The following is a 9,103-nucleotide window of genomic DNA, read 5'->3' as shown; positions in this document are numbered from 1 at the left end:
ATGTAAGTACAACTCTATGGACAAAGTTTTGAATTGCTTCTGTTTGGCCCCCATTAACTCTGTTAAAATACGTTTGGTTTGGTTTGAGGCCGTAGGTAATCTCATGATTACTGGCCGGTTATGTCCTTAACCTACGGGGGCAGGTTCGGGCCATGACAGTAAAGATAACTTAGTCCAATCTACCCAATGGATCCCTTTCCTTCCTAGGTCTTCGGCCCACTAAAATTTTCTAATACAAGAGTTGAGTTTATTACAAAACTTTTGCAGGAAAGCAAATGTAACAACCCCGACCTGAGATTAATTATTAATCCATGATTAAGGATGCCTAATAAGTAATTATTATGAAATCCTGAATTAATTGTATGTGTGTTGCATTATTTGTGTTTTTATCTGTTTATCGTATAAATATTTGTTTGTGTTTCCATTTCGTTCTGTGAATTGAAGGCCTTATCGGTGTTCAATCAAGAAATTGACTTTGGTTATGTGTTATTTATGGATTTTAGAAATTTATGGTAGGTTCGATTTAAATTTGATTCAGAACTGAATAATTAGATTAAAGTAGCTTAAAGAAGTTGGCATGGCTTAACTTAATCCAACTTTATTAACTTAAATTAAGTGGGCCTATATAAGGCCAATTTAGCCTCTAGAATACATGGGATCATCTTGTCTTCATCAAAGACATGTGAGAGAAGAGGGAGTGTGGAACACATTGAACCTGAGAGAGGATAGGAAGTATTTGGGAGGAACCTTGGACATTTGGCCTCCTAGCTCAAAGAATTTAGCATTCTAGAGCATAATTGAACAACTAAGGTAAGAATTCAACCCTTAAGCTTGAGTGTACGTTATTCAATACATGAATTAAAGGGAATTAAGATGATTATAACATGAATTAAGCTAGAATGTATAGAAGAAGAACAAGTCACGCATGCATGCATAATTCTCATAATTTTGAAGTTAGATTCAAAGAATTACCTCTTGCATGTCCTTATTTTGGCTTAGTTCTAAGAATTCAACAAGTTTTTGAGTTAAACATCTCATTTGATCATGATTTGGAAGTTTTGAACTCAATCCATTATTTGCATGTTGTGCTTTCAAAGTTTCTAGTTTGATTGTAAACAATTGGCATGCTTTTGGGCCTTGGTTTTGTGAAATGGTTTTGAATTCATGATGTTTTGCAAGTTTCCAAGTGATGTCTTAAGTTTTTGGTCCAAAAGAACTTGATTTGTAGCTTTGAATTCGAGTTTTGAAGCTTGGAAGCAAATCTGGAAATCCCAAAATTCTATTTCTCCACTCGAGCGACAAAATCAGCACTCGAGCAACCACCTTTTGTTTTGCACTTCCGCTCGAGCGACTAAAAGTTGGCTCGAGCGTAAAATGCATGCTCCCAAAAGTTTTCATGTTTGTAGACCGCTCGAGCGACCAGAGTTGTGCTCGAGCAAATACCTCAGTCTCACGCTCGAGCGACCGTCGAGCGGAGAAATCAAGCAACCAGTATTTTTGCAAAGTTTACAAAGCGCTTGTGTGAAGGAGTTGTGCTCGAGCGAAGGCCCTGTTTTCAACAAATTTTGTTAAGTGTTTCAAAGTGCTTTGGCATCCTCGTTGCATCCTAGACATTCCTAGACTACAGTTAAGACATAATAATGGGGATAAAGGTTAGAAACACACCAAGATAAGAAAGAACGAAGTTAATGATTCCGGGTGTGTGATTCAATACGTATTCGTTCTATGTTTGTGTAGGTTACGTGCCATAGACGGTTTGGTTTATTTGCTTAATCTGTTTTGCAAGTGGAGCCCTCTATGACTATTAACTTAGTAAAGCTATGTTCAACTTTATTTATTTTTTGTATGATGAAATAAGATATGTTTTATGAAATGATATATTATGTATAATGAATGTTTGTCTAATTTCTGACAAGTACTTATAGCATCCTTAGCACAAGGCCCTAGTCTGGGGGTAACAATACCGTGGTCTAAGAGCATAAGGCCCTTGCCTAGGGGTAATAATATCGTGGTCTCATGGCCCTCACCCAGGGGTAACAATACCGTGGCCTAAGCATGTTATCTATTCTTGGTACCGGAGGTTCCTTTATGGAACTAGTCAAGTATGACCCGTAATACTCTGTATCTGATCTGTTAGCGCTAATGGATGTACCATGTATGACTAAGCATGAATTTTGATTTCTGTATATGATTTTGGAGAAGAATAAGAATTATGACTTTGTTTCTGCTTTCTAAATCTGTTATGAGACATCATTCATTTAACCCTTTACTTTGTTATTATTCACTAGGCTTTTGCTTACTACTTATATTATGTATGTAGGTAAGCATGAGCGTGACCAGGCCTAAGCTGCTGTCTAGAGAGTTTTGGTTTTGTCAGCCAGCCACCGTGCCTATCGAGGAGGTTCCCATTTGAAGAAGTCAAGTTTTGTGGCTTGTGTTAAGGATGTTTTAGATTTTATTCTGTTTTTGGGTATATACACACTGGGCTAAGCCCCTTTTGTTAGTATCTGTGTGACGAAACTTTGACGTCATTTGTGTATATTCAAGTTTAAATTTTTTGTCCCATGTACGTCAGCACAGCTTTATGGACAATGTATTTTATATATTTCCTTTCGCAGCCCCTTACATTTTATGATATTCAGGTCAGAGGCCTTTGGTACTTTGAAGATTACTGACCGGTTACGATGTTAAACCTATAGGGGCAAGTTTAGGTCGTGGCAGCAAAACAGGCCATGGTGTAAGTGGAGATAGCTTGGGCCATCGCTTTGATTAAAATTTCGCGGCCAACCTGTGAAAGCAATTTTTGTTTCCACCCTGGGAGTATAGAGAGGACTTTTCCAATGATGAAGCCATATGCATCAACCTTTGACCTTCCCCAAAATGAAGGCAGTCCCAAATATTTGGCATCATTCTACATTAACCAAAATCCAGAGGTAGAACAAATCTGGTGCTGTGTAAACAATGGTACATTAGCCAAAAAGACAATGCTAGATTTGTCGAAGTTAACAAGTTGGCCTGAGGCTACACAATATACCCTAATCACCTTGATCATCTTTTGAGATTTAGAAGGATTGGTTTTAATTAAGGAAGAAGAGGACGCCATCTACGAACAAAAGATGAGAGAGTATAGGGCAATGTCTTGTAATCTTGATGCCTGATGTCTGATGAGAGAGTATAGAACAAAAGATGAGAGACTATAGGGCAATGTCCTGTAATCTCTATGCCTGATGTCTGATGGTTCCTCACACTTCTAGAAATCAGCCTAGAGAGCATATCTGAAACTAGAAGAAAGAGATAAGGAGAAAGGGGATCTCCTTGTCTTAACCCCATGGTTGGGATTAAGGCAGCCTTACGTTCCCTATTAACAAAAACTAAGAATAAAATCGTTGTCACGCACTCCATCACCCATTGAATCTAGGTAGGATGGAAACCCATCTTCCTTAACACTGCCCCCAAGAAATCACATTGCACATGATAATAGGCTTTATTGATGTCCATCTTAATTGCCATGTTTCCAGATTTTCCTTTACGCTTCAACTTCAGGGAGTGAAAAGCCTCAAGAGCTAACAAAATGTTGTCTTCAATTAGTTTAGCTGGCACAAAGGCGGACTGGCAGACTGGTGTGGAGAAATCAACTTGTTCATAATCACTTTTAGTCGATTGGCTAAAATCTTGGTGATAACCTTAACGCTAAAATTGCAAAGACTGATTGGGCAGAATTGTGACAGTTTCACTGGGTTGGGAACTTTTGCGATTAGCACCAGATTCGTGTGATTGATTTCTTTCAGAAGATATTGAAGAAATCCTTCACTACTTGACACACTTTTGGGCCTACCTCAGCTCATTAAGTTTGATAAAAAAATCTCGGGAAGCATCGGGACCGGGGGCTTTGGTCGTACCAAGGCTAAAAATTGCTTCCTTAATTTCCTCATCACAAGCTGGTTTTACCAACATGCGGTTCATATCTGCCGAGATTGAGTGCTCAACCACTTCTAGAGCTTCATCCATATGGCTATTACCACCGTAAGTAAACAAATTGGAATAGAAGTTCAGTAAGGTAATGATTAATATCATTGTTAGAACAGAGCCACCTCCACTATTCTGTCTGAAGCTTTAAAATCTGATTCCTTTGCCTCCTTTGAATCATTGAAGCATGAAAAAACCCTGTGTTACGATCCCCGTACTTAAGCCACCTAATACATTTCTTCTCGGGATAAGACTTCTTCCATCTCATTTTGAACTCTGAGTTGATCAAACAAATTGTCCTTAGTGGGAGGGAGGGCCTAAATTTGAATTAGTTGGTCCTTTAGAGACCAACTAATCTAATTTTGTTATTCCCAAAAACTGCTTTGCTCTATGGTTAAAGACCTCCACTACAAGCCTTCTGTTTGTGCACCAGTTGAAATATAGAGGAGCCATTAATAATTGATTACAATTTGGATTTAATAACCTCTATGCATTCAGGGCTAGAGGACCACATGGTCTCGAATTTGAAAATTCGAGGAACCTTTTTCAGCGATGTACCTTCCATGTTTATAACTCTGAGGAATGTTGATTTGTGGTCATTGAAAGCTGTAGGTTTTCCAAGTGCAAGTAATAATATAATAAAAATAATGATATTGATAATAATGGTGAGTTTTGGTAGGGTGAAGTGAAATTTTGGAGTAAGAAAAGAAGAATAACAGAAAATAATTCAAATACACCATTACATAGTGTTCTAAATTCATGTGATAATTTATGACATGTCATTCCTTAGGTGTGAAATTATTGTGAGATTTTACACTATGCCAACATGACATAAAATCCAATAAAATTTTACACCTCAGCAAGGTGTGATTTGGAATGTGAGAGACTATATTGTTGTTTATTAATTTTGAATTGTTGATTACTCTGAATTGACCACTTTGTTGGGCTAAACTCAGTCTGGGGTAAGCTAAAATAGCTGGGCTATATTACTCATACGAGCCGACGGATAAACAACCCATATAATGAGTCAAGAAGGCCCAATAATGGGCCTACACCCACAAAATAATTAACCGGGTCTTCACCCTTGGGCTGTTACAATTATAGGCTTGGGTTCGTTCTTGACCAAACCACCCACCTCATGGGTCAAAGTCAACCCACCCTAGAACAAAAAAATTGACTCGGTCCATTTTGTAGCAACCACACCCAGACTAGTTCCCCTTTACAAGTTTGATGGTTCATTTCATTTATTTTTTATAATCAAGTTTCGGGTTAATTTATATCCATCTCGATTAATTTTTAGATCTTAAAATTACTAATCAAACAAACATCTAGTAACTCATTTGGATGATTCGAACTTGAGACAACTAAAGTTTAAAAGCTCTACCATTACCAAACTCAGTAATCCCCACTAGCTCAAAATTAAGAAATAAATAAACACCATAAATGATATCATACTCGTTTTTATAGAAATTGAACTCTTAATCTCAGCTTACAAAATGGTACTACATACTATTAGGTCAAAGGAAGCTTGGTTCACATTTTCAAAACTTACCACCTTAAAAAAATAAAAATGTTCATTGAAGCTAAATTGGATAAATTACACTGACCTCCGTTGAGATTTAAAATAAATATACAAATTTCATAATTTAATTATAATTAGACAGACCTCTTTTTTAGTAAGATTAAAGAGATCAAAATTAATACAGATGGTATAAAGGCACAATATAAAATGTACATTTCAATGTAAATAAGATGACAATATCATTTTTTTTATTCATATTATTAACGAATTCTGATAAAAATGAGGCTAAGTATTCTATAAATTAAAACTTTAAGAGAGTTTAATATAATTATATCAAATTTGTGAGACTTACTTCATTTTTACTTCAGAAGAGTTTTTACCCAACTAATTTTAGCTATATTTATAATATTAGACTACTTTCACGTATTTATATATAGGAAAATGATATACAAACTCACTTTCTACGCCCATTTTGTAAATTCAATGATAGCCCCGTTTGGTAGAGCTGTGAAAAAGTGATTATAGATTATAATTTAACAGATTATAGCTTATAGGTGTGAACGTAAGTTGTTACCTGTTTGGTGTAGCTGTGCGACTATGGATTTAAGCAGCTAAATAGTGTTTGGTTAATAAACTATAAAATAACTCTTTATTGTGTAATTGTCCTTTTTGCCCTTATATGATATAAAATGATTATTTTTTCATTTTTTAAAGTTTTAATTTAAAAAAATTATTTCATTAATAAAAGTTAATATAATTAGTATTACAAAAATTATCATTTCATTAATAGTATCAATTAGTATAAAATTGTTTCACTTTTTCATTATAAATTAATTAGTATTAATTAAGGGCTTAATTAGCATCAATTAATACTAAAATTATTAATAGTATCAATTAATATAAATTTTTTTCATTTTTTCATTATAAATTAATTAGTGTCAATTAATGACTTAATAAGTATCAATTAATACTAAAATTATTAATAGTACCAATTAGTATAAATTGTTTTCTTTTTTTCATTATAAATTAATTAGTGTTAATTAATGGTTTAATTAGCATCAATTAATACTAAAATTATTAATAGTATCAATTAGTATAATTTTTTTTTTTCATTTTTTCATTATAAATTAATTACTGTCAATTAATGGCTTAATAAGCATTAATTAATACTAAAATTATTAATAGTACCAATTAGTATAAAATTATTTCATTTTTTCATTATAAATTAATTAGTGTCAATTAATGGCTTAATTAGCATCAATTAATACTAAAATTATTAATAGTATCAATTAGTATAATTTGTTTTTCATTTTTTCATTATAGATTAAGAATAATGCTATATGTACTAATTAATGTACACATTAGTGTACTAACAGATGATGCGGCATCATTTGTATGGTTTTGAGTATTTATAACTTGTATAATAAATGTAGTCAATAATAATATTATAACACTAGTTGGTACACTAATGTGTACACTAATTGGTGCATGTAGCACCACAGATAAATTAATTAGTGTCAATTAATAGCTTAATTAACATCAATTAATACTAAAATTATTAATAGTATCAATTAGTATAAATTTTTTTCACTTTTCATGATAAATTAATTAGTATCAATGAATGGCTTAATAAGCATCAATTAATACTAAAATTATTAATAGTACCAATTAGTATAAATTTTTGAATAATGCTATATGTACCAATAAGTGTATTAACTAATGTATCAATTGATGATGTGACATAATTTAAAAGGTTTTTGGTACTTGTAATGTGATTAATGAGTGGGGTCAATAATAATGTCATAACTAGTGTACCAACACTAGTTAAATTAGTACAAATCACATTACAAGTGTTGGTACACTAATCATGACATTATTATTGACCACACTCATTAATCACATTACAAGTACCAAAAACCTTTTAAATTATGTCACATCATCAATTGGTATACTAGTTAATACACTAGTTGGTACATATAGCATTATTCAATGTCATAACTAGTGTTGGTACACTAGTTGGTGCATGTAGCACCACCGTAATTTTTTTTCATTTTTTCATTATAAATTAATTAGTGTCAATTAATGACTTAATTAGCATCAATTAATATTAAAATTATTAATAGTATCAATTAGCATAATTTTTTTTTTCATTTTTCATTATAAATTAATTAGTGTGAATTAAAGGCTTAATAAGCATCAATTAATACTAAAATTATTAATAGTACCAATTAGTATAAAATTATTTCATTTTTTCATTATAAATTAATTAGTGTCAATTAATGGCTTAATTAGCATTAATTAATACTAAAATTATTAATAGTATCAATTAGTGTAATTTTTTTTCATTTTTTCATTATAAATTAAGAATAATGCTATATGTATTAATTGATATACTAACTAATGTACCAATTAATGATGTGGCATAATTTAAGAGGTTTTTGAAATTTGTAATGTGATTAATGAGTGAGGTCAATAATAATGTCATAACTAGTATTGGTACACTAGTTATTTTACTAATTAGTGCATGTAGTGTCACCAATAAATTAATTAATATCAATTAATGGCTTAATTAGCATCAATTAATACTAAAATTATTAATAGTATCAATTAGTATAAATTTTTTTTCATTTTTTCATTATAAATTAATTAGTGTCAAATATTGGCTTAATAAGCATCAATTAATACTAAAATCATTAATAGTGCCAATTAGTATAATTTTTTTTCCTTTTTTTCATTATAAATTAATGACTTAATTAGCATCAATTAATACTAAAATTATTAATAGTATCAATTAGTATAAAATTTTTTTTCATTTTTTCATTATAAATTAATTACTGTCAATTAATGGCTTAATAAGCATCAATTAATACTAAAATTATTAATAGTACCAATTAGTATAAAAAATTTTCATTATAAAATAATTGGTGTCAAGTAATGGCTAGTATCAATTAATACTAAAATTATTAATAGTACCAACTAGTATTTTTTTTTTCATTTTTTCATTATAAATTAATTAGTGTTAATTAATGGCTTAATTAGTATCAATTAATACTAAAATTATTAATAGTATGAATTAGTATAATTTTGTTTTCATTTTTTTATTATAAATTAATTAGTGTCAATTAATGGCTTAATTAGCAGCAATTATTATTTTTTATTCATTAATTATTATTATTATTTATTAAAAAAAAACTGAAAACCTCTACACCAAAAAACAAAAAAAAAAACTGTAAACCCTATCTCCGGCGGGCATAGCAGCGACAAACCGGCGTTAGGGTTTGAGATTGATCCACAGAAAGAGAAAGAGAGCCGTTGAGAGAGCGTAGAGAGAGAGCCATTGAGAGAGCAACACCGAAGAGAGAGAGCTAGGGTTTTGTCACGCCGGTAGCCCATTCTTCTTCTCCTTCTCCTTCTCATCTCACCGTCTACATCGATCGCGAAGAGGGAGAGAGAGCTAGGGTTTGTCACGTTGCCGATTGCGATGATTCAAATCGTGTTGGTTCAGATCGCGATGGTTCAAATCGAGATAGAGAGTGATCGGAGAACACTGGAAAGAGAGAGAGAGAAGAGACAGAGCTTTGGTCGCCGAAAATCGCCCTGGTTCGCTAGAAATCA

This window comes from Camellia sinensis, chromosome 5, assembly GCF_055761805.1.
Source record: "Camellia sinensis isolate YWXY chromosome 5, ASM5576180v1, whole genome shotgun sequence".
In the NCBI taxonomy this organism is placed as follows: domain Eukaryota; kingdom Viridiplantae; phylum Streptophyta; class Magnoliopsida; order Ericales; family Theaceae; genus Camellia; species Camellia sinensis.
This window is presented reverse-complemented; position numbering follows the sequence as displayed.